Source organism: Macaca mulatta, chromosome 7, assembly GCF_049350105.2.
Source record: "Macaca mulatta isolate MMU2019108-1 chromosome 7, T2T-MMU8v2.0, whole genome shotgun sequence".
Classification (NCBI taxonomy): Eukaryota; Metazoa; Chordata; class Mammalia; order Primates; family Cercopithecidae; genus Macaca; species Macaca mulatta.
In genome coordinates, this window is record NC_133412.1 from 74,905,262 (window position 1) to 74,932,225 (window position 26,964).

General features: G+C 44.3%; 1 pseudogene; it reads right to left on the reverse strand.

The window, feature by feature from the left end:
- Positions 1–22,963: 22,963 nt before the first annotated feature.
- On the reverse strand, positions 22,964–26,964 carry LOC100426428 (MKI67 FHA domain-interacting nucleolar phosphoprotein pseudogene; annotated as a pseudogene).

Sequence of the window (26,964 nt, forward strand, 5' to 3'; positions counted from 1 at the left end):
GCCCGCCCATCGCCCCGCTCATTGGCTGCCGAGAACGGCCCTGGAAATTCTGCCTTTCTATTGGTGGAGACGGCACCCAGCCGGGAGGCGGGAGGGAGGCTGGGCCCAAGGCATTGTGGGAGATGTAGTCCGCCCGGAGGCGAACCTGACCGCGGTCTCCGCAGCAGGGTTTGGGGCTGATAGCCTGGGCAGTGCCCGCGGGTCAGAGGCAGGAAAATCCGCGGACTGACCGTCAGAACCCCTGTGTTGGCCAGAGCTGTAACCCGAGACAAGCCGTTTCACTTATCTAAGGCCTCTGTATATTTGTCTATAAAAAGTGAAAGTTGGATGACCGGACTTGAAGGACCTTTTCAGCTGCGAACCCTGTGGCAAGGAGTATTGTCAGGCACCCTCGACCGGCGAGAGCAGACCCTGGGCCGGAAGGGAGGCCATGGGGGAACAAATCCTCATCACCCAAGCCTGGCGCCTTTCCTCCAGTTTGCAGCTGTACACAGGCACTCGGTCTTCGCACACCCCTGTGTTTTCGCACGTGGTATTCCTGTGTTTGGAGGAACGTCTGCCCCGCCTCCTCTGCCGCGGAACTCCCATTCTTCCAGCTTCTCCTGGGTGAACCCTGCCCTGTCATCACCACCTCCCCAGGCAGAGACACCGCCCCTAGTACACCTGTTGGACGTCCCCATTTTATTTTTACAAAATATATATTTATGTATATATATTTTTATACACACACAGAGAGACAGGATCTACATTTCATAGAGACAGGATCTCCATATGTTGCCCAGGCTGGCCTCGAACCCCTGGGCTCAAGCAGTCCTTCCTCCTCAGCCTCCCAAAATGCTGGAATTACAGGTGTGAGCCACTGCACCCGGCTGACGTCTCCATTTTAGTACTGATCACTGGGTTGCTTACATATCAATCTCAGTATGGGGGAAGGGAGGGTTCCCGGGAGTGGCAGTTTGGCCTCCATCTTTGTGTTCCTACCGCTAGGGCTGCTGAAGAAATGGCTGCCCCAACCCTGCTTGAAAACAGGTGAGAAACTACCTGGAAACTCAAGTGGAAAATCTAAAAATGGAGAGAGACACCCTTAATGGTCTGTGATAGAATCGTTGTGTATGTTTGAACAGAGCAATTACCGGAGGCACCTGCAATGAAATGACTGCTTTTTTTTTTTTTCTCTGTCGCCCAGGCTGGAGTGCACTCACACGATCTCGGCTCACTGAATCTTCCCCTGCCAGGTTCAGGTGATTCTCCTGCTTCAGGCTCCAGAGTAGGTGGGATTACAGGCATGCGCCACCACACCCGGCTAATTTTGTGTATTTTTAGTGGAGACAGGGATTTCACCATGTTGATCAGACTGGTCTTGAATTCCTGACCTCAGGTGATCCAGCCACCCTGGCCTCCAAAAGTGCTGGGATTACAGGCATGAGCCACGTGCGGGGTACTTTTCCCATTTTTAAATTGGATTTATTTGTAAGAGCTCTTTGTATATTAAGAAAATTATCTCTTTGTCACAGCAGTTTCTACTTTTTCTCAGTTTGCTGTTTGTTTTCTGCTGGTTTATTAAATATAGAAATTTGAATTTTTTTTTTGCAAATTTGTTAATCTTGTCTTTTTATGGCCTCTGAGTATTGTGTTAGAAAGTCCTCTGCACCACTCCAAAGATTATGTGAAATTCACCTGTTTTTCACTAATTAACCTCTTGAATCCAAATACAGAGATGCAAAGTGAAGTTCAGCTAGTGAATCTTATCCAATACCCTGGTAGCATCTTTAGTATCCCAGATTGACCACTTGCAAACAGCACCACCTCCAGGCCAGCCTGAGAAGTCTGCACTAAGCCCCTGGATGCAGAATTCCGGGTCACCACCCCTCCAGGTGATTTTTTTGGGATGACATTGTATTAAAAAAATGGGTTTCTCCATGTGTCCATCCTTACCAGGAATGGAAATTTACACAAAAAGGAAAAGATGCAGGGGAGGCTGGAGATGCACAGATGGAACTTTCCAGCAGCCCAAGAGTTTATTTACCTCTGTTCCTAACCCATGTCAACCCTTGACCGCAGAACTGGCACTAGCTTGTCACTGAGAGTCCTAGAGAAGCCGTCTCCTCTGTGTCTGATTCTGGGAAGCTGGTCCTTGCCAGTGTCAACTCGCCTACATGAGACAGACAGAAAGTCACATTTAAGACCAATTCTTGGCATAGTGATCTTACTGAGAAGGGCCCTGGTAGCCAAGCCAGTACCCTAAGACCAGCCTGCTACATCGAAGCAAGCCTGGAAACACAGCCAAGTTCAAGGTTGCTCCCCCAAGAGATTCTTTTCTCCATTGGCCAAACCACAAGGGTGAGAGAGGCTCTATTCCACCAGGAAGCATTTTTGGTTAAAAGCTTAAGAACTAATTTGGCTAACTTAAGTAAAAGGGACTTATTGAAAGACTGTCAGGGAACTGACAGAGTAGAAGGGAGCTGACGAAGCAGGCTTGAGAACAGTTAGGAGCCAAGAAACAAAGAGGAAGGCCCCAAGAACCACAATAACAGTCTCTGAGCAGAAACAGTTCAGCTTTCCCATCCCATGACCTCTGGTACTACAGCCACCTCTGTTTCCCCACCTTTCTCCTACAAATTTTCCTGTGCAAGGAAAGAGCATTCGGTTGGTTGAGTCTAAGTCACATGCACATTCCCTGGATGCAGCAAGGTGAGAGAGGATTAGATCTGGCTCTTAGCTTTTCTTACTAATACCCCCCACAAAGGCAGATTCTCCACTCTGGAGACTGAAGGCCTATTAGGAAACACTGGACAGGCAGAAACAGTATCACTACTTGTCTTTAGGCTCTGAGCAAGAAGGATCCTCACCCCAAGGAATGCTCAGCCTAAGGCATTTGGGAACCTTAGCTCATCTAGAGTTGATGAAAAAGGATGTGGGTGGGAACAGGGAGAACTGCTCCATAATGGTTCTTTCCATAACAGTTTTGATGGAAGAGTTTAGTCCATTAACATTCCATGTTATTATTGACTTATTCTTGCCATTTTGTTATTTGTTTTCGATTCTTGTGGTCTTCTCTTTCTTCTTGTCTTTCTTCCTGTCTTCCTTTTTGTGAAGGTGATTTTCTCTGGTAGTATGATTTAATTTCTTGCTTTTTGTGTTTTGTGTATTTGTTGCATATTTTTAAATTAGAGATTACCATGAGGCTTGGAAATACCATCTTATAACCCATTATTCAAACTGATGACAACTTTACACTGCTTGCACAAAGGAACAAACAAGTAAACAATAAAACAAAAAGAAAACTAATAAAAACTCTATATTTTAATTTGTCCTTCTGCTTTTTAACTTTTTGTTGTTTCTACTTACATCTTATTGTACTGTCTATGTCTTGAAAAGTTGTAGTTATTATTATTTTTGTTTGGTTCATGTAGTTGTTCTACGTAAGAGTTGTTTGCACAATTACAGTGTTATAATACTCTGTGTTTTTCTGTGTACTTACTATTACCAGTGAGTTTTGTAACTTCAGATGATGTCTTATTGCTCATTAATGTCCTTTTGTTTCTGATTGAAGACCTCCCTTTAGCATTTCCTATAGGATAGATCTGGTGTTGATGAAATCCTTCAGCTTTTGTTTGTCTGGGAAAATCTTTATTTCTCCTTCATGTTTGAAAGATATTTTCACTGGATATGTTATTCTAGGGTAAAAGTATTTTTCCTTCAGCACTTAAAATATGTCATGCTACTCTCTCCTGGTGTGTAAAGTTTTCACAGAAAGTCTGCTGCCAGACGTATTGGAGCCCCATTGTATATTATTTGTTTCTTTTCTCTTGCTGCTTTAGGATCCTTTCTTTATCCTTGACCTTTGGGAGTTTGAGTATTACACGTCTTCAGGTAGTCTTCTTTGGGTTAAATCTGCTTGGTATTCTATAATCTTCTTGTACTTGAATATTTATAGCTTTCTCTAGGTTTGGAGAGTTCTCTGTTATTCTCCCTTTGAATAAACTTTCTATCTCTGTCTATTTCTCTATTTCCTCTTTAAGGCCGATAACTCTTGGCTTTGCCCTTTTGAGGCTGTTTTCTAGATTTCGTGGGCATGCTTCATTCTTTTTAATTTTTTTTTGTCTTCTCTAACTGTATATTTTCAAATAGCTCGTCTTCAAGCTCACTAATTTTTTCTTCTGCTTGATCAATTCCACAAGGAAGAGACTCTGATGCATCCAGAATTTCTGCTTGATTCTTTTTATTTCAGTCTCATTGTTAAATTTATCTTATAGAATTCTGAATTCTTTCTGTGTTATCTTTACTTTCTCTGAGTTTCCCCACAACTGCTATTTTAAATTATCTGTCTGGATGGTCACATATCTCTGCTTCTCTAGGATTGGCCCCTCTAGTTTGTTTGGTGAGGTCATGTTTTCCTGGATGGTCTTGATGCTTGCAGTTGTTTGTCAGTGCCTAAGCATTGAAGATTTAGGTATTTATTGTAGTCTTCTCAGTCTGGGCTCGTTTGTACACATCCTTGGGAAGACTCTCCAGGTATTTGAAGGATGTGGGCCTCGTGATCTAAACTGTATCTGTATTAGGGGACATGCCAAGCCCAGTAATGCTATGGTTTTTGCAGACTCATAGAGGTACTACCTTGGTGGTCTTTGATAAGATCTAGAAGAATTCTCTGGACTGCCAGGCAGAGACTCTTATCCTCTAAACAATCTCAGTCTCTCTCTCTCTCTCTCTCTCTCTCTGTCTCTGTCTCTCTGCTGAGCCACTTGGAGCTGGGGGTGGGCTGACACGACATCCCTATGGCCACCACCACTGGGACGGCAATGGGCCAGACCTAAAGCCAGCAAAGCACTGGGTCTCACTGAAGGCCTGCTGTAAACACTACCTGGCTATCTCCTATGTTCACTCAAGGCCCTAGGGCTCTACAGTCAGCAGGTAGCAAAGCCAGACACGCTGTGTCTTTCTCTTCAGGGCAATGAGTTCCCTCAGGCCCTGGCAGGTCGAGAGATGCTGTCTGGGAGCCAGGGACTGGAGTCAAAAACCTCAGAAATGTACCTGGTGCTTTATTCTATGGCGGCTGAACTGGCACTGAAACCATGTGAAAAAGTCTTTCCCATTCTTCCTTCCCCTTCCACCCACACAGGCCCACAGGGAGTACTGCCAAGCTACTGCCGATGTTCACTTAGGGCTCAAGGGCTCTTCAGTCACTTGTGGTGAATGCTTCCAGGCCCAGGACTCACCCTTCAGGGTGAGGTCAGAGCAGGTCCAGAAATGCTGTCTAAGAGCCAAGGCCTAGAATCAATGGCCACAAGAGCCTATTTGATGCTCTACCCTATTGTGGCTAGGCAGGTACCTAAGCTGCAAGACAGAGTCCCTTTTACGTTTCTCCCTGCTTTTCTCAAGCAGAAGAAGTCTCTCACCACAGCCACCATAGCTGGGACTGTGCTGGGTCCCACCTGAAGCCAGCATGTCTCAGAGTCTTACTCCAGGCCCATAGCAGTAACCTGGGTACCACTGCAGGTTATTCAGGACAAAAGGGCTCTTGAGTCAGCAGGTGATGAATCCTACCAGGACTGGGTTCTTTCATTCAAGGCAGCAGGTTCCCTTCTGGCCCAGGGTCAGGAGCTACATCCTGGAATGGGGGCCTCTCAACTCTGACTAGTGCTCTATCCTACTGTGGCTGAGCTGATATCCAAGATGTAAGACAAAGCCCTCTTTACTCTTCCCCCTCCTCTCCTCAAGCAAAAGGAAGAAGTCACTTTTGCTGCTGCAAGCTGCGTTGCCTGGGGTTGGGGGAGGGGTGGTGCAAACACTCCCTTGGCTCCCCTGGCTGGTGTTTCACTAGGTCATGTGCCCCGAGTCCACTGGCTCTGAGCCCGGCATGGCATTAGGAATTGCCTAGGAGTTGAAGTCCTTATGGTCTAGACTGGCTTGAAAGTGTATTTAGGGCCCCAGAGCATGATAGCCTGCCGTGCCAAGGCTTGTCAAAACACAAGCCTCAAGCCTTCTAACTACTGGGATGGGTGAACTCATCAGGGTAGCACTGGTCTAAATGCTCCCTCCATGGCCAGGTGTCACCTGAGTTCCACCTGGCTTTGCATTCTGCTGTGACAGGGCAGCACTGAGTTCAGTGCAAAGTCCCACAGTTGCTGCATTCTCTCTCCCCCAAGTGCACAGGTTCTCTCTCAGCACCACAGCAGCCACTGCTGAGGGATGGGGGAGGGGTGACATCAGTGTTTCAAGACTCTTCCGTACCTCCTCCGTGCCTCTTTCAGCGATATGAAGTTAAAGCCAGGAACTGTGAGTCCTTCCCTGATTTTTGGTTCTTATGAAGATGCTTTTTTGCTGTAGACAGTTGTTAAATTTGATTTTCCTGCAAGGAGAATCATTGGTGGAGGCTGCTCTTCAGCCATCTTGATCTGCTCCTCCTCCCTCACCTAACTTTAGTTATCTCCTAAGAGCCCTATTTCCAAATACAATCACATAGCGGATAAGAGCTCCAATGTATGAATTTTTGGGAAAACCCAATTCAGTCTATAGCATTTTGGGAGAGGGAGGAAGAGAACATTCAGAGGAAGGACACAGTATAAGCAACAGTTTGGAGGTGGGAAAGTTCAGCTCATGGATAGAAAAAAAAAAGATCCAATTTGGCAGGGCCCACAGGGAGATATGGTGGGGTGGTGAGAGGTGGGCCACATCAGAAAGAATCTTGAATGCCAGGCTGAGGTTGGAGAAATTTCCTGTTGTGTAGAAGGTGCCATGAGGTAGTGGGGAGGGTAACATGATGAAAGGATATTTGGGAGGATGAATCTGGCATCAGTGATGGGTAGGAATAAGGAGTGAACAAAGCTGGAGGCCAGGAAACTGGACACACAGCCCAGAGCTTAGACTTGGGCTGTTCAAAGGCACTGTTTGCACACTGAGTTCCAATATGGATCAAAACATGTAGGGGGTGGATGATTTGGAAAAGCAAAACCATTCTCTTCCCATTACCACATAGTTTCCCGGCTGAGCTCATAACCAGAGTCCTACAAATCAGACAGTCAAACTGCCCCAAACTCTGTCCCTAGAGGCTGTGACCCAGAGAGAGCCCTTGTCCAGCTGTAGCCCAGGGACACTGCAGCTTGAGCAGGACTGCACCTGTTCCATCCCAGGAGCCTCATCTCTGTCTGGCCTGGCTTTGGCTTCAAAGGCCCTCAGCTTTGACTTCAAAATCTGTTGGGTCAGATTCCTGAGAGCTCTGGCCTTTGGGTTAGGGATTTTAAAATAGTTTTTTCAGCAGGCAGTAGATGAGCTCTGGTTTCTTACCTCTAAGAACTGGCTAGAACTCACAGAAAGCTGTTATACTTACAGTTATGGTTTGATTACAGGGAAAGGATACAGACTGAAATCAGCCAGGGGAAGAAAGGCATGCAGCTGAGTCCAGGAGGGCACCAGACATGGAGTGTCCATTATCCCTTCCCCATGCAGTCAAAGTGCATTACCCTCCCGACTGATATGTGCCAGTACGCATGGAGTATTCCCAGCCAGTGAGGCTCCCTCAAGCCTCAGTGTTCAGGGTTTTCACTGGAACTTCATCACGGATCACAGAGGCATGCTTGATTGTCCACGTGGTTGCTCTCGGTTTCGAGTCTCCCATCCTTCCAGGGGTGACCTAAAGCCTGGACTCTAAATCACATAGCTGGTTTTCCTGGCCTGGCTAGTCCCCACCCTAAATCTTACTACTAGACTATCCATCATGACCCAAGATCCCCAGGCAAAGATATTCCTGCCAGGCATTGCATGTTGGAGATTACCTCCCAGGAGTCGAGGACAAAGGCCAGACCTCTTTTGGGTCAAGATTAATTTTTTTTTTAACTATACAACTTGCCATCATTCTGTTAACCTTCCTTTCTGTTATATCTTCAAAATAGCCCTAATTGGTGGGTAAGGATGTTTATTATTAGAAACAAGATGTCAAAAGGAAAGACACTTGAGCAAAGTTGCACAGGTGATCCTTGACTCATGGTACAATACTCTTTCCACTCTCTGAGAACCCTGAGTCCTGAGCAGAAGATGGAAGGAAGGTATGTACATATGTGTGTGTACATGTATGTTTCTGTTTGTAAATGTATGTCTAATAAGTATGTGTAGATATGTGTATGTCTCTGTGTGTGTGTCTGTGTATACATATGGATGTCTGGGTATCTATATTCATGTTTGTGTGTGTGTGTACACATGCTCAGCAGGAAGGTTAAAGAGAAAATCAGCAGGGCTTAGTGGTGCACACCTGTAATGCCAGCTACACAGGAGGCGGACGGGGGAGGATCACTTGAGCCCAGGAGTTTGAGAGAGAGAGAAAATTTCAATAATCTTCTTGCTGTTAGAAGGAAAAACCTGGGGCTGGGCATAAAGAGACATAAAACACAGCATAAAGAGGCAGAGAAATGTCTAATGAAAAACAAGTGACCAATAATTAATTAGTTCATTTATAAAGAAATATAGCACTGGCCGGGTGTGGTGGCTCACGCTTGTAATCCCAGCACTTTGGGAGGCCGAGGGAAGCAGATCACAAGGTCAGGAGATCAAGACCATCCTAGCCAACATGGTGAAACCCCGTCTCTACTAAAATACAAAATATTAGCTGGGTGTGGTGGCATGCCTGTAGTCCCAGCTACTCAGGAGGCTGAGGCAGGGGAATCACTTGAACCCAGAGGTGGAGGTTGCAGTGAGCCAAGATTGCACCACTGCATTCCAGCCTGGCGACAGAGCAAGATACCGTCTCAAAAACAAAAAAACAAAAAAACAAGGAAATATAGCACTTTAGCAGCAGAATAAAAATGGAAGATAATTTCCTCTAGAACCCTGATAATCTTTGTGAGAAAACTGTTGGTCACATATGTTAATTGCCAAAACTTGCAGGACCCTGTGCAACAGAATTGGCAAGTAAAATCATCTTTCTTAAACTTGTTCTGTTACAAGTGGCATTCAACTATTTCTTAACCAAGATTTCACAGACTTGTCTCCAGCTTCCAGATGGTGAGGGAAAGTGTGATGAGAATTTATGATAAATTGTCCCTGTCTCTGAGTCCATCCTCTCCTATTTAAGAGAAGGAAAGTGAGGCTAGCACATTACAGCCCTGTGTGACAAGTCACAAGATAAGCAAATAATTACTTAAAATCGGAAAGTCCCATAATTTATTCACGAATACCAGACATTCTATATTAGATCTTCCATTTCAATTTACTTGTATTCTTTGAAGGAAATTTATAAGATTTGTATTATTCAGAAAATACTCCCAAGCTAATAGAAGAAAATATTTTAACTACATGAAGTATCAGGCTATACAATATGGTACGCTGGTGAAGTGTGTAGGCTCTAAAACCAGAAAACACAGGTTCAAGCCCTGGCTCTACCACCTTGAGAAAGTTACGTGGTCTCTCTCTCCCTCAATTTCCCCATCTAAAATGTGGGGATGACAATAATAGTGTCTATCTCACAGAGTTGTTTTGAGGAAAATAATATTTGTAATATATTATTTATTATATTATAAATAAAATAATAAATTGGTTATAATAGTATTTGAACAGCAGTTAGTGGTATGTAGGTGTGTGCTACTGTTATTTTAACATTTCATATTATAAATATCTACCCTGTTATTCAGATGGCAAGTGTCCCTAAGCTGATAACCTGATGAAGAGCTTTTGTGTTCCTTGGTTTTCTATCAGCTGTGTGAGGAAAAAAATACCACATAAAGAAGAGCAACTGAAGCAGGCATGAGAAGGAAACATGGCTTAAGATTGGGGGACTTGGGTTTATTAGGCTTTCATCTTCTAAAAATTTCCTAAGCTCCATCGATAAGAATATTTTTAATATCAATCTAGCTAAAAAGTACCAATAGACCCCACAAGATACTGAGTTAGACATAGAAATAGAAGGATAATAAATAACTGGGTACAGTGGCTCATACCTGTAATCCCAGCACTTTGGGAGGCTGGGAAGGGCAGATCACGAGGTCCGGAGTTCAAGACCAGCCTGGCCAACATGGTGAAACCCTGTCTCTACTAAAAATACAAAAATTAGCTGGGCATGCTGGCACATGGCTGTAATCCCAGCTACTCAGGAGGCTGAGGCAGGAGAATCACTTGAACCCAGGAGGTGGAGGTTGCAGTGAGCCGAGATCATGCCACTGCACTCCAGCCTGGGCGACGGAGCGAGACTCCATCTCAAAAAAAAAAAAAAAAAAAAAAAGAAGGGTAATAAATAAAATATGGAAAACTACACAACCAGAAAAATAAACAACTACCAGTACCCAAAACATGGCTAAATCTCATAGGATTATGTTGAATGAAAGAAGCCAGCCACAAACGTGCACATACTGTATGATTCCATTTATATGAACTTCAAGAACAGGCAAAATTAATCCATGATGACAGAGGTCAGTATTGTGGTTAACTTTGAGGAGAATAGCAACTGAGAAGGGGCAAGAGGGAGTCCTCTGTGGTGATGGAAGCATTCTGTATCTTGAACTGAATGGTGGTCACATGAGTGTGCACATACGTAAATAGTATGAAGTTGTAACTTAAGATATATGCACCTCACTGTATGTAAGATACTGTCTCAGTCCATTTGTGCTGCTGTAACGAAATATCTGAGACTAGGTAATGTGTAAAAAACAAAAATGTATTTCTCACAGTTCTGGTGGCTGGGAAGTCCAAGATCAAGGTGCCAGCAGGTTTGTAGTCTAGTGAGGGCTGCTCTCTGCTTTGAAGATGCACGCTGAATGCTGAGTCCTCCAGGGATGAGGAACACTGTGTCCTAACATGGTGGAAAGGACAGAAAAGCAAAAGAACAAAACCGAGCTAGGTAGCTGCCTCAAGCCCTTTTATAAGATCACTATCCCATTCATGAGGGGGCTCCTACTTCATGACTTAGTCATCTCCTAAAGACTCCACCTCTTAATATTATCACATTGGGTCTTAAGTTCCAGCATGAATTTTGGAGGAGACACAATCATTCCAACCGTAGCAAATATACTTTACTAAAAAAGAAAAAAAAAAAAAGGAAAATCTTGTCTCTAAATATAATATTTTAAGAGTTTATGCCAAGTGCAGTGGCTCACGCCTGTAATCCTAGCACTTTGGGAGGCCAAGGTGGGTGAACAACTTGAGGTCAGGAGTTCAAAACCAGCCTGGCCAACATGGTGAAACCCCCTCTCTACTAAAAATACAAAAAAATTAGCCAGGTGTGGTGGCAGATGCCTGTAATCCCAGCTACTCGGGAGGCTGAGGCAGGAGAATTGCTTGAACCTGGGAGGTGAAGGTTGCAGTGAGCCAAGATCGTGCCACTGCACTCCAGCCTGGGTGACAGAGTGAGACTCCATCTAAAAAAAAAAAGAAAAAAGAAAAAAGAAAGAAAAGAAAAAAAAAGATTTTATATATTTACAACCCAATTTTCTGCTTGCTTACATACATATTTGTGACCATGAGTGTCATTCTTAGCTGAGAAAAGTTTCAGTAAATTAAAATTTTTTCTCACATTATCTATTAATATCCTATTCAGATAAAACCAAATTTCTAACCTAGATTTTAGGTTAAGACAGAAACCCATAGTCGTTTGTTGCAATGTGAGAATGACAGAGAGAGATTAACTAGCAGAATCCAACTATAAAAATACATTTAAGGGCACAATTCTCTACTAATGACTCTCCCAGACAAATCATTACTTGGATAGCAAAAAATCAACTGAAAACGGAAGTGAGAAAAGTTTGAGTCCGTTTTGCAATGGATGGATGTTTCCAAGACTATTAAGTGAAGAGTGTTCAGAAACAAGGGGATAAATGGCATGCTAATTTGGGGTTGAATGGAGTAACGAGATGATCTTGGAAATATAAGAATCCTGCTTGATGGGGCTTGTCAACTTGCAATTCAATAAATCAATATACGTAAATTCAAAGAAACAAAGGACATGAGCACTCAGAACAAAATAACAGGAATAGGGCGAAGCGCAGTGGCTCACACCTATAATCCCAGAGCTTTTGGAGGCTGAGGCGGGCGGATCACCTGAGGTCAGGAGTTTCTGACCAGCCTGGCCAAAGTGGTGAAACCCTGTCTCTACTAAAACTACAAAAATTAGCTGCGCGTGGTCGTGGGCGCCTATAGTACCAGCTACTTGGGAGGCTGAGGGAGGAGAATCGAACCCAGGAGGCGGAGGTTACAGTGAGCGGAGATCGCGCCACTGCACTGGATCCTGGGCGACAGAGCGAGACTCCACCTCAGAAAAAACAAAAAACAAAAAACAAAAAAAACTAACAGGAATAAATTTAGCAAAGAGGCACCAAAGTTGAGATAAGGCCCACTGTTCCCCGTCTGACACCTTTAATTCCTGAGTCATGGGGATCGTAAGCCAGGAACAGAGTCTTCTGACCGGAAGCTAAAACCAGCCTTTGGGTTGGGTTCGGAGAAACTTTCAGACTCAGAATGCGAAAGCCTATGTTGCATGGTCGGAAATATCCTGATTGCAAGGGCATTTTCAAAGACAATGGTGCTCGGGGAAAGAGAATGCTGTGGGTTTAAAAACAAACAAACAAAAAATAAATAAAAGATGGAAATAAGGAAGAAAAAGTGACCCGAGGGTAGGGTGACCATATGTTCGTTTGGTTTGCAAGGTACAGCTAAGGTTATGTCTGCTATCCCGGTGCAATTATTATGGTGCCCCCTTTCCCTCTCTGAAGTGTCTGGATTTGGATGATAAAGCATATGATCACGCTATTAAAGAGAGGAAATTAGCCAGAAGACCTATGTTTCGATTTCAAACGGTGTGGATTGATCCGCAGCCGTGCTGGTGCCGCTGCCCAGCCAAGCGGTGTGCACCACCTCTGCCTCGCCCTACCTCGCCCTGCCCGGGTCTCCAGGAAGGCTGGAGCGGAACCCTTGGCTCCTGCGCTGCTCTGGTGCCACCTGCAGGTTATGTGTGGCAATTGCTTCTCCCCAACGCACTACCTACTACCCCGCCTTCCCGGCCCCCTCCCCAACGGCCTTGGACTTGGCCAAAAGACATTCAGAGCACGCGAAGCTCCGGCCCGGGAGTGGGCTGGACCCGACAGTGAAGTCCACTTTACAAAATCTGAAGGGCCCAGCTTAAACCAACAAAGCCCAGCTCCTCCTCTTCCTACCCACTCCTGTCCTGTCTCATTTTGTAGACAGGAAACTGAAGCCTACTTCAGATTTTTCATTGGTACTATTATGAAGCATACAGCTGGAGCCTCCCAGTGCTATTCCCCACATCTCTGTCTTTCCCCTAACACATTAGGATAGTGGGGAAGCAAGAGGACTTAAGCGTACTAAGCTCCTACTCTGTACTGGCCACAGAGTGGGCACTTTTCTCTCCAGCCTTGCAATTGATGGGAAATAGGTGGTTATACAACTGGGATACAGGATCAGAGTGGGCTAGTGACGTGATCACAGTCTCTCAGCTGCGGCTGGAACCCAGGGGTCTTTGACTCTAAAGCTAGTGCTCTTTTTGGGTCTCCAGCTTGAGCAATAGTTGCAAAATACAAAGAGCACCATGAAAATCTAATACTGATCCATACAAGACTGTATTGCAACAGAAACATGGAGTGTCTTCGTAGGGGTGACGGGGAGTGGGGAGATTATCTGAATTCTATGTAATCTGGGAGCTCTCCAAGGAAAATGAATGAAGCATGACTGAGTGCAATTTGTCTGATAAACAAAATCTGTCAGAAGGTGGGGCCTTGTGGGTTCTGAGTGAAGATAAGAAACCATGGTGCTGGACATTTCCTAAGGTGTTCTTTATAAAATTGCTCAGGACCTCAGTGCCTCCACATTCTTCATGACCCTAGGCAACTTCCCTATCTGTCTTCATTCTACTGCCTGGCATCCTATCCATCAAACTGTTTTAGAGTTATGTCTAAATAAAATAAAAATCATGGTGGGAGTCATTTACACCCTAGTGAGAGTCATCTGAGATTCCCTTTTCTTCTCAGACCTTTTAGCTGAAGTTAGTTATGAGAGAGGATGGGGAGGGGGAAAATGGTCGAGGGGAACACTCTTGGAGATTGCATTGTTTCTTGCCGACGCCCTGGCACAGTGTGAATATGTTAATCTAAATGGAGAACGCTATGCATGTTCCTCTCTATTCCCTTTGTCACCAATACCAATTCCCCAAGCAGAGCCCCGGGAGGGCTGGACTGAAGGACCTGAAGGTATTAGAAAATACTTGGCTTTGGATTTCAGGTCATGTTCTGCAGGTGACTTGCTGTGTAAGATCAGACAAGTCAGTTCACCTCTCTGGACTTCAGTGACCTTATCTGTAAAAGGGCTGGTCTGAACTAGATTATTAATTTTCTTTAGGTTTTGCAATTGTTTTTGTTTTAACATTATATTCAATTCCTCCCCCACCTTTATTAAAGTATAACTGACAAATAAAAATTGTGTACATTTACAGTGTTCAATGTGATGTTTTGATATATGCGTACATTGTGAAATGATTAAATCAAGTTAATTAACATTTTAATCCACTCACATACTCTTATTATTATTTTTGTGGTAAGAACATTTAAGATCTCTTTGCTTAGAATAGTGTTTACTAGAGGTAAGGAAGGGTAAGGGGGAGGGGGTAACCAAGGGTTGGCTAACAGGTTAACAGATACAAGAGTATATGGCTGAGTGCAGCAGCTCATGTCTGTAATCCTAGCACTTTGGGAGGCTCACTTGAGCCCAGGAGTTTGAGACCAGGCTGGGCAACATAAGGAGATCCAATCTCTACAAAAAATTTAAAAATTAGCCAGGCATGGTGGTGCACGCCTGTGGTCCCAGCTACTTGGGCAGCTGAGGTGGAAGGATCGCTTGGGCCTGGGAGGTTAAGGCTACAGTGAGTTGTGATTGCATCACTGCATTCCAGCCTTGGAGACAGAGTGAGACCCTGTCTGGAGGAAAAACAAAAACAAAAACAAAGAGTACAGCTAGATAGGAGGAATAGTTCTAGTGTCTTTAGCACTGTAGAGTGACTATAATTAATGACAATTTATTATATAGTTTTAAATAGCTAGAAGAGTGAATTTTGAATGCTACCAGAACAAAGAAATGATAAACGTTTGAGGTGGTAGAGATGCTAATTATGATTTGATCATTACACATTGCATACATGTATAAAAATATTATACTGTGCCCTGTAAATATATACAATTATGTGTTGATTAAAAATAATAAAAGCAAGCCAGGTACAGTGGCTCATTCCTGTAATCCCAGCACTTTGGGAGGCTGACATGGGTGGATCACCAGGTCAGGAGATGGAGACCATCCCGGCTAACATGGTGAAACCCCATCTCTACTAAAAATACAAAAAATTAGCCAAGTGTGGTGGCACAGGTCTGTAGTCCCAGCTACTCAGGAGGCTGAGGCAGGAGAATCACTTGAACCCGGGAGGCAGATGTTGCAGTGAGCTGAGATCATGCCACTGCACTCTAGCCTGGGTGACAGAGTAAGACTCCATCTCAAAAAATAAAATTAATTAATTAATTAATTAATTAAATTAAATAAAAATAGCTGGGCGCGGTGGCTCACGCCTATAATCCCAGCACTTTGGCAGGCTGAGGCAGGTGGATCATGATGTCAGGAGTTCAGGACCAGCCTGGTCAACATGGTGAAACCCCGTCTCTACTAAAAATACAAAAATTAGTCAGGCCTCCTGGTAGGTGCCTGTAATCCCAGCTACTTGGGAGACTGAGGCAGAGAACTGCTTGAACCCTGGAGGCAGAGGTTGCAGTGAGCCAAAGTTGTACTACTGCACTATAGCCTGGGTGACAGAGTGAGACTCCGTCTCTAATAATAATAATAATAATAGCAGCAAAAAAATCTACTTTCTTAGCAATTTTCAAGCATACATTAACTATAGTCATCATGCTGTACAACAGGTCTCCAGAACTTATAACATTATATTTAATTTTGATCAAAGTACTAGATACACGGAGTTAAGAACAAAATGGTATCTGGATCAAGAAATCCTCAGTAAAACAAGAAAAGAAGAAAAAAAGAACAAAATGATAATAAAAGGCTTATATCAAAAAGCATTTACTCTTCTCTTTCCTTTCTTGCCTTTGAGTACTAATTCCCAGACACCATCACTTTAAACCAATTTTGCTACTTCCTCTGGTATTTATCTTTTTTTTTTTTTTTTTGAGATGGAGATTCGCTCTTGCTGCCCAGGAGTGCGATGGCATGATCTCTGCTCATCACAACGTCCACCTCTGGGGTTCAAGTGATTCTCCTGCCTCAGCCTCCCGAGTAGCTGGGATTACAGGCATGCACCACCACGCCTGGCTAATTTTATATTTTTAATAGAGATGGGTTTTCTCCATGTTGGTCAGGCTCATCTTGAACTCCCAACCTCAGATGATCCACCCACCTTGGCCTCCCAAAGTGCTGGGATTACAGGTGTGAGCCACGATGTCTGGACTATCATCGTATTTCTAAAGAATGTTTATGTTGCTATTTCTTTATCTGTTTTCTTCAGTATCTGTCAATTCCTGGCATAGCACAGTATAGGGCTTACCTTCCATATGAGGTCTCAATTTCCTTCCCTCCATTTCACCAATTTGACTGGATCACAATCTTATGAAATCAAAAGCATTTACATTCTTGTAGCTATCTAAATATTGTTCCCTAACCCAAGTTCTGCACTGAAATTGTTTCATTTCTTTCCTTATTTCCCCCAGAGTTAACAATTGCTTTAGACTTTTTTCCCTCATTTGCTTACTTATTTATTTTTAACAATTACCTACCAATTTTTTCAGATGCTTCAACCATTCTATCAAATGCCTAGTGGTAATTATCCAAAAACTAAGATACATTGGATACTCTATCAGCCCCATTATTTTCCTGGAGACTTCTCTCTCTCCCTTGCCCTCCATCCTTCTGCTCCAAACTGGACCTGGCTGTCAACCTGTGGCACAGCTGGCATCCTGGCATGTCTGGCATCCTGGCATGTCTCTGCACCATTGTGTGAATTTCCAGCTGCCTCTTCTGTGTGCATCTCCTGTTCCTTGGCCCCAGATCTGTTGCAGCACATCTTCCAGTGGCTTCCTGAGAAAGAGTGAATGGAAGCCAAGCTTTCTGACCCCACATATTTTAAAATGTCATTGTTCTACTCCAACTCCTGATTAATAGTTTGGCTGGAAATAATGCTCTAATTTAAATGTAACTTCTCCTCACATTGGGAAATGTTGTTCTATTATTTTCTAGTTCCTAGTGTTGTTGGGAAGAAGTCGGTGTCGTGTGGAGTCCTGGCTCTTTATATATGACCTCTTTTCTCTCTATAAGATTTCAGGATTTTCTCTCTATCCTTGGTTTTCTGGAATTTCCCAGTGATGTGCCTTGTTGTAGGTCTTTCTTCATTCACTATGCTGGTCAATTGGTAGACTCTTTTGAACTAAAAAATTATGTCCTTCTATTGTGGGAAGCCACCAGCAGGTTCATGTGAGCTGGATAATCTCATTCTTTTCTTCCAAGGACAGAGGTGTCAAGGCCCTGGGAACCTTATAAGTGGATGTGGGGAAAACGTGCCCTAGGTGAATCCAACAAAGCTGCAGCACCCACTGAGCTCATGTCCCAGGGCTAGGCTCTGCCTGAGGAGAATAGACATGGGTGAGACCCACTTCCTGCCAGTCCCATGGTGGGGCTCAGGACACACATGGTCCAGGAGGCCCCCAGTTCCGGGCTACATTTACATGCCCCTACCTGCATGCAGCATTCAGTGAGCCACAGGACAACTTAGGGGAAGGGGCAGCTCCAGAGAGTAGGACAGGAGGGAGGTAAATAATCATGGAGTGGGGAGTGGCCTTGTGGGGAAGGGGCAAAAGCAGCGTTGTGTATGCATGTGTGTGTGTGTGTGTGTGTGTGTGTGTACTGTGTATTGGGGGAAGTGGGGAGACAGTTGTAGTTTTGTCTGCCCCTTTTCTAGCCACTGCACCCCTTTTTTCATGAATAGTTTTCATGGACTGAATGTCTCTGTCTCCTCCAAATTCATATGTTGAAGCCCTAACCCTCTGTGTGACTGCATTTGGAGATGAGGCCTCCCAGGAAGTCATTAAAGTTAAATGAGGTCCTAAGGGTGGGGCCCTGATTCAGTAGGGTTAGTCTAAGATGAGACACCAGAGAGTGCACTCACTGTCTGCACAAATACAAAGAAGCGGTCACATGAGCACACAATATGGCAGCCACCTATGGGACAAGAGAAGAGGCTTCAGAATGTAACCTACCTTGCTGGCACTTTGGTCTTGGATTTCCCAGCCTCCAGAACTGTGAGGAATAAATGTTTGTGGTTTAAGCCACCCAGTCTGTGGTATTTTGGCATGGCATCCTGAACTGACTAATACATCTCCCCACCCTATTTCAACCACATGACACTAGAGGGCTTGGAAGTTCTAGTGTCCCAGCTACCCAGCCAATCCAGACCAGACCAAGCAGAAACTTTCTTCTGGAATTCTCTGAAAAGGAACGAATGCAGAGAGCCCCATCCTTTCTTGGGGGCAAAGCCAGGAAGATGGAAGCCTCATGCTGCCAACAGCCTCATTCCAACCTTGTGAAGAAAGTTTCTCTGAGAGCACAAAACTGATCTGCAGACTGAGGTGGAGACAGAGACAAGGGAAGGAACCTGCAAATCCTGACAGCGCTGGTGACTCTGAGTCCAGGTATTCCTGAGGCCCAGCTGTTCCCTGCCCTGTGCGTGACTAACTTACTGACCAATGAACTTCCCTTCTTGCCTAAGCCAACTCGAATGAATTTTCCGTCACTTATACCCAAAGAGTCCTGACTACAATGGCAGGGCATGGCAGGGTTGGGCTCACTGGGGCAGAGGACAGTGTGGGTGTAATCAGCTGTGACAGGCACACAGGAAATGCAGTTATCACCTGGACTCCATGAGGTCTTCCTCCAGCCCCGACTGTGAGCAAGGCTAGGCTCATATGCTCAGTAGGTCAGAGTGAGGTATTTGGTCAGAAGTGCCATGCTCAGGGCCATCGTTCTATGGGCCAGACTCTTCAGCATCAAAGGCTTTGCCATCAGAGATAGTTTTAGTCATATCTTGGGTTCACTTTATCAATTGCTGTTCTCCCACTTTAAGGATCTTTACACTAGGCTGCCCCACGTGGGTGTTAGGAAGCCATAGGCATCCTGACCAGAAGCCCAGACCACAAAAAGGACTTCCACCAGCCTGCCCAGGGTTCCAGAGGGCAGGACCGGGGGGTGGTGGGAGGAGCACAGCCTGGGCAGTCATGGCATGCCCACCACTCTTGATCTGTCTCTTGGAACTTTTCACCCCTCAAGTTTGGGCCCTGGTGGGGCACACATGGGAAAGACAATGAATGCCCATGTCTCCGACTAGTTTCCCCATGAGAAGTGGTTATTGCACCAAGCACCCTCCTCCATTAGAACTGGACGGACCAAGGGCCACTTTCCTAATGGATGGGTCTTCTTCATCCATCTCATGCTCCCAACAGAGCTCCCTCCCTCGGATGGGAATGTGCCATGCCAGGAGAGCCCTCTGGACCCAGCCTCCAGCCAAAGCCAGTCCCCCTGTCAAGCAGGCCCTAGAGTTACACTGGAGGGTGACAGGCCTCACCTGGAAATTTCTTGCTGAAAAGTATCAGTTTCCCACACAAGTACACCCTGGCAGTTTAATTCTAATTAAACCCAGAAGGACACTGCTGCTTCAGTCTTGACTGCTTGAAAATTAGGCTGTGTAGAGCTTTTGTTTGCTGGAAATTGTGGAGTCAGACATTGTACAGATTGACCCAGTAGCTACAGAAAGTACACACATAGGGCACCAAATGACCAGTGTGCACACACACACCTGCACACAGCAGAAAATCAAGAAATAAACTATTTTAATGTCAGCTGTCATGGAAGTTTTGTATCATTTCCCCAAAAAACACAAATTTTATTTTATGATTTAGTCTTTTTTTATTTAGAATTACTTAAGGAAAAGGAGAGCTGAGTGCAGTGGCTCATACCTGTAATCCCAGCACTTTGGGAGGCGGAGGCAGGAGGATCACTTGAGCCCGGGAGTTTGAGACCAGCCTGGGCAATATGGTGAAAACCCATCTCTGTAAAAAATACAAAAATTAGCCAGATGTGGTAGCACGTGCCTGTGGTCCCAGCTACCCAGGAGACTGAGGTGGGAGGATTGCCTGAGCCCAGGAGGCAGAGATTGCAGTGAACTGAGATCACTTCACTGCACTACAGCCTGGGTGACAGAGTAAGATCCCATCTCAAAAAGAGAGAAAGGCAGACAGAAAAAGAAAGAGAAAAGAAAAGAAAAGAAAGAGGAGGGGAGGGGAGGAGAGGAATGGGATCCTGATATCTGGTATGGGGAAACTTAAGTGGATACATCTGAGAACTTCGAACCTCCAGTTTCCACGGAATGCTCTGGGCTAAAAGAAGTAGCCCCCTTTCCTTGCTAAGAGAAGGGCAGCTGTCCCTTGCCTGGACACTAGGCAAAGAGCCCCCAACAAGGCCTTACAGCAGGATGAAGTGTGTCATCATTGCTGCCCCACATTGACACCAGGCTATGGCCGCATCATGGCCCAAGGTCACAAGCACAATCTGCTCTGGGAGAATGATGTTTTTTCCAAAAATGTTGCAGGGGCTCCCTGGTAATTAAAAAAAAATCCATACTTAAAAGCAACACACCAATAGAGGCAAGCAAACCATGTTTTTCATAAAACAACTATCAATGGTGATGGCACATGGATCTCCCCTTTCAGAACCCTGAGATTCTCAGGGCCGTTACCCTAAGGGCTTTCTGCGGACGAGGTAACTATCAGAATCACATGGAGAAGATCAGAGCCTGGAAGGACATTTGAGATTTTTTTATTTCAACCTTCTTCATTTACACAGAGACAAAACTGAAATTCAGAGAGTTCTGGTTTCTCAAGGCACACCACTAGTCAATAAACACAAAGCCAGAAGCTAGATCCAGCTCAGTGTTCTTTTAAAGCTTTAAAAATTCCTCTCTGCTAGTAAAGCTTACAGCCTGGCAAGAAAATAATATATACACACAAATACAGTTATAATGGTGAAAACTTGGAAACAATGTAAATGTCCAACAATACAGGCTTTAATTCTCTATAAAGTGAATATCAAATAGCCATAGAAAAGACATTAAACACCCAGAAGTGTTGCTAACTGAGCAAAAATACGCCATTTCAGGTCAGATGCAGTGGCTCACGCCTGTAATCCCAGCACTTGGAGGCTGAGGCAGACAGATCACTTGAGTCCAGGAGTTGGAGACCAGCCTGGCCAACACAGCAAAACTACATTGCAAGGTACATGGATGTGCTTTGGTCAAGGAATAGGCCGAGGCAGATAGCCAGGCCTGCATGGCTCGAGTTTGGTGTGCAAGCACACAGCTCCACTTGTAATATAACCTGTTTGTGTAAGTTCATACCTGGCTTTATGCCACTATTGTCTGTAAAAGGCATAACTACCCTGTTGACATTGTGCATAAGAGATATGGCTCTTTGGGGCTTGGCTCAGCTTGGCTCAACATGGCTTGACATGATGAGCGCACTGGCACCCAGAGAAAGAGAGAGCCAAAGCTGTCCACTTTGCAGACAGATGGGAGGGAGCCAGGACACAGCTGGGCTTGCTCGTGCCCAGAGAGAGAAGGAGTTAAGCTGCTGACCCTGAAGGCGAGGGAGAGCCGTCTATGCAGCTGTGTGTGGGGGCAGCTGGCTCAAGATGCTGAGACAGGTGAACAATGTAAGAGTAAGATGCTAATAAGAGAGCTAGTGTAAGGAAGCTGTTAATGAGAGCTGCCGCTGAATAAAACTATCTTTCACCTGCGTATGTCCCCCCGGAGTGTTCTTTCTGCTCACCCACCCACTCCCCTCAGACTTCAGCATAGGCTGGACCTGGACCCTGGGATCTGACACACATAAAAATACAAAAATTAGCCAGTGTGGTGGCACATGCCTGTAATTCCAGCTACTAGGGTGGCTGAGGCATGATGATAGCTTGAACCCAGGAGGTAGAGGTTGCAGTGAGCCAAGATCACGCCACTGCATTCCAGCCTGTGCAACAGAGCATGACCCTGTCTCAAAATAAATAAAGTGAAAGACCATTTGTCCAGTATAAACTCCTTGAAAATATATACTCAAGCATAGAAAAGTCTAGAAATGTCATCAACGGTAATTTCAGGAAAGAATTCTAGGGTGACTTTTTTTGGTTATCTCCTTTTTTTTTTTTTTTTTTTTTTTTTGAGATAGGTTCTTACTCTGTCACCCAGGCTGGAGGGCAGTGACGTGATCAGGGCTCACTGCAGCCTCGACCCCCCAGGCTTAAGCGATCCTCCTACCTCTGTCTCCTGAGTAGCTGGGACTACAGGCACATGCCACCACCCCTGGCTAATTTTTGTATTCTTGTATTTTTTGCAAAGATAGGGTTTTGCCATGTTTCCCAAGCTGGTCTCAAGCAATCTGCCCACCTCGGCCTCCCAGAGTGCTGGGATTACAAGTGTGAGCCACGTGTGCCAGGCCTACATTTTCTTTTCTATAATAGCCATGACCATGGGTTTCATGTACCAACTTTTTTTTTTTTTTTTTAACAATTATATATACAGAGTATACTATGAAAAATGTTCAGAGAAAAAGAAGAATACAAAATTGTAAAAATCATATATAACTAGATTTTTTTTTTTTTTTTTTTTTTTTTTATTTAAAGCAAGAAAGAAACTAAGTAGACTGTCCAGGAAGATGGTTACTTCCACTTTGTGTTTTTCTGCTGAACGCATTTGGAACTCTAAAAAGTTCCAGGAGTAGAATCGCAGGGTCAAAGTATCCTGGCTTTAACTTCTGATTCAGAGAATCCTAACAACTTACACTGTCACCAGCAAGGTCTTTGACTACATGAGCAACTCTCACCTTAAAGCATTTCTCATCTGACATTAGCTGCTCGGCTTTCTGCGGATACGTTGACTCCAGAAGGCTTCTTGAGTTCTGTGTGTTCGGCTGGCCTCCGGTGGCCCCATTATTGTTTTCTGCCAGGTAAAGGTCAGTGTATCTGTATACACTGATCTATATACATCAGTGTATACAGATCTCATCACTCATGATATGCTGCAGCTGGAATCAAGCAAAGGCAAGTTGTTAGTGAACACGGAAAACATTTCTCCATTACACAGTCAATGTTCCTTTGACAGATCCAGTCACTCAACTCAAAAAAGGTTTTGGTTTTTTTTGGCTGGCAATTTTAGAAAATTCATCACAAAAACCACTGTATCATTTTTGGAGAATAATCAAGCTAAGATTTTCAACCATATCAGTGATTCATTGTAAAACTTTCATATCTATTTAAAATAAAAACCATAGAGAACTCAGGTTAATGTACTGTTTATTTAAAATTCTAAGGATCTTTAAATAATTTTCCATAAGTAATATATATATATATATACATATTTTTTTTTTTTTTTTTGAGGCGGAGTCTCGCTCTGTCGCCCAGGCTGGAGTGCAGTGGCCGGATCTCAGCTCACTGCAAGCTCCGCCTCCCGGGTTTACGCCATTCTCCTGCCTCAGCCTGCCCAGTAGCTGGGACTACAGGCGCCCACCACCTCGCCCTGCTAGTTTTTTTTTTTTTTGTATTTTTTTAGTAGAGACGGGGTTTCACCATGTTAGCCAGGATGGTCTCCATCTCCTGACCTCGTGATCCACCCGCCTCAGCCTCCCAAAGTGCTGGGATTACAGGCTTGAGCCACTGCGCCCGCATAGGTAATATTTTTATAGCATTTTAAAATCATTTCGAATTTGCTTTCATACATATTCTCTCTCATTTGATCCTCATAACTGCCCTGGGAAGCAGGTTGGAGAGAGTTGAGGCCTGTTAGGAGACAGATTTACACAATGCATAAGAAAGCTCACTGTGAGCCACGTGAGGAGGGGACACTTGGAGAATCATGAATGCAATATCTATGTCTATATTCCCAGCCCAACTACAAAGCCTGAAACTCATTAGATATTTAAGAAATAGCTGCTGAATTATTGCCCACGGGCTCTCAGCTGAAGAAGCAGGGTTGGGACTAACAGTCAAGCTTCCTGACTCCTAGCCCAATACTTCTCCAAACACACCACTTATTTTTCTATATCTGATGGAAAGTACTGTGCTTAAGTTGTGCATAATGTTAACTCACTTTTAATACAGGGCAATCATGATTGACCATATGTAGTTTTCGTGACAATCTTAGGAAACTAATGACTAGAAAGTTGAACCTTTCAGAGTTCCCATTCTCATGTCATATGCTATTTCTATTTTGAAATAAAAATCCTTCCAAATGAAACTTTATCCATCAAAATGACAGAGAAGTGAAAAATAGATAAAAGAAGAAAGCAAAATGTTAATTTCAATATCAGCCAGGCATGGTGGCTTATGCCTGTAATCCCAGCACTTTGGGAGGCTGAGGTGGGCGGATCATGAGGTCAGGAGATCGAGACCTCCTGGCTAACACAGTGAAACCTCAACTCTACTAAAAATACAAAAAGTTAGCTGGGTGTGGTGGCAGGCACCTGTAGTCCCAGCTACTTGGGAGGCTGAGGCAGGAGAATGGCGTGAACCCGGAAGGCGGAGCTTGCAGTGAGCTGAGATCGCACCACTGCACTCCAGCCTCAGCGACAGAGTGAGACTCCATCTCAAAAAAAGAAAAAAAAAATTCAATATCAATTTGTCTATTTTACTTTAAAATTATAACCACCAAGCCATTCTATTTTTAGGGAGCTACATTCTCTGTGAAGTGTTAGAAACTGTGATAACTATTTATTCTTAACTTTAAGTCCTAAATGACCAGTATGGGTATTAGTAGATAACTGGACACAGAGCAAGGTCCGAAGGGTGACTGAGTGTGGCAGAAAGGGCAGTATCTCCAGCAACCACAGATGGATAAATGACAATGAGTCCAGATAATGGATCTGATGCAATCATTCAAATAATGCTTATGAATACTCGATAACATAGGGAAAAGCTTCAGATACAGTGTTGCAGAGAGAAAAAGGCAAGGTGGAAAAAATATATGGAAAACACGACTTCAATCATGCATACAGATGCTTCCACTTTATACTTCTTTTTTTTTTTGAGACAGGGTCTCACTCTGTCACCCAGGCGGAGTGCAGTGGCATCATGATCTCGGCTCACTGCAGCCTTGACTTCCTGGGCTTAAGCAAGCTTCCCCCTCAGCCTCCTGAGTAGCTAGGACTACAGGCATGTGCCACCACACCCAGCTAATTTTTTGTACTTTTAGTAGAGATGGGGTTTTGCCGTGTTGCTCAGCCTGGTCTCAAACTCCTGAGTTCAAGTAATCAGCCTTCCTCGGCCTCCTAAAGTGCTGGGATTACAGGCATGAGTCACCGCCTCTACTTCATACTTTCTTGTTGAAGTAGACTGTATTACTGATGCCCCCCCGCCACACCCTGTTTTTGGATATCCGGCCCCTCCTCGAGTCTCTGGAAAGGGCAGCACTACACATCCAGGGACAACTATGGAACTCCCACCCCCACTGCTAGGCAGATCAGATTCTCTATCCTCTCATTGGAAATGACCCAGAGAGTGTTCGATAGATGTTTTGCAGAGGAACATCTGTATGGAAAGGTCCAGTAACACTGGGACCAGGGCTACTGCCAGGGCAAGCCAAAGCCTGGGAGGCTGGAGGAGCCTGGAGCACGTGCCAAACGTCCATCGGCAGAGCAAAGCACAAGCATGGAGCACAGGTCCAGAGAAAGGCATGCAGGAGAGAAAAATAACCTCCCAGCCCAGTCCTTCCATGGTGTGATCATATGTTGAGTTCTGTATTTAGACGTCTGTGAGATTGCCTATTGTATTCTTAATACAAATCCCTCTTAAGCCAGCCAGAATAGGCTAAGATAAATGTAATTTTACTTGGCTGGAGTGCAGTGGCGCAATCATGGCTCACTGTAGCTTCAACTTCTTGGGCTCAGGTAATCCTCCCACTTCAGCCTCCCAAGTAGTTGGGACTACAGTCATGAGCCACCACACCCAGCTAATTTTTTGTATTTGCCTCATAAAAATATTATATTTTTCAGAAGAAATCTTACATATTATACATTGAAAATCACTGAATGCTTTTTCTTCATCTTTTTTTCTGTGAATGTATACGTGTTTGAGTCTCTTGTATTTTTTCTTTTACACAGGATATGGGCTTTTTGAAAACTATTTCATTATCTTCATCATCATTATTCATTACAGCCACTTCAGATTTTCCTCTCTCCAAAAATGTTGATGTGCAAACTGGTGTGAGGCCCTGGGTATCCGCAGTCTTCTCAGGAGAGTCAGGAGTGCCTAAAACTTCTTCTTCTTCTTACATAAAACCTGGCCTTTTGTAGACATCCAAAGATTTGTTTTTGAAATACTTTCCATTTTCTGTAAAATCAAAGGAGGAAAATCATAATGAATTCCTTTTCAAGCTAGTTCTTCCTGAGTAATCTTTCTTTCTTTTAAATCGCCCCTCCATCTGCAGCTTTTGTGTAAGTGCCGATTCTGATTATATGCTTCACTGATGGATATGATGGCTGCTTAAATGGAATATCCCAGTCTTTAAAGAGTTCTTTCTGACTTCCTCAGGTGGCATAAAATGACACTCCGAGAGTCTTTCACCAAACAGGTAGTTGTTCAACATTTCAGCAACTATCTTGGCAATATCCTTAGACTCCACTCCACACTTGCATAGCCTTTGCTATTTCCAGTCCTTTTCTTTCTGGATAGTCTGAACCTTGTAACAGTGCCACACTGGGAGAAATAGAATAGGATCTGGGTTTCATTCAGTAGGTTAGGTAGGTGGTGCACATACACTACTTCAGGAATAAGTTGTTCTTGTTTGTTTTCCCAGGTTATCTGCTTGTGAACCTGTGCCATGTCTTTTTGAAACTTGGCATCTTCCTGCAGGTTCAGTGACAGGATTGGCCCAGCCAGGTCAGAAAAGGCCACCAT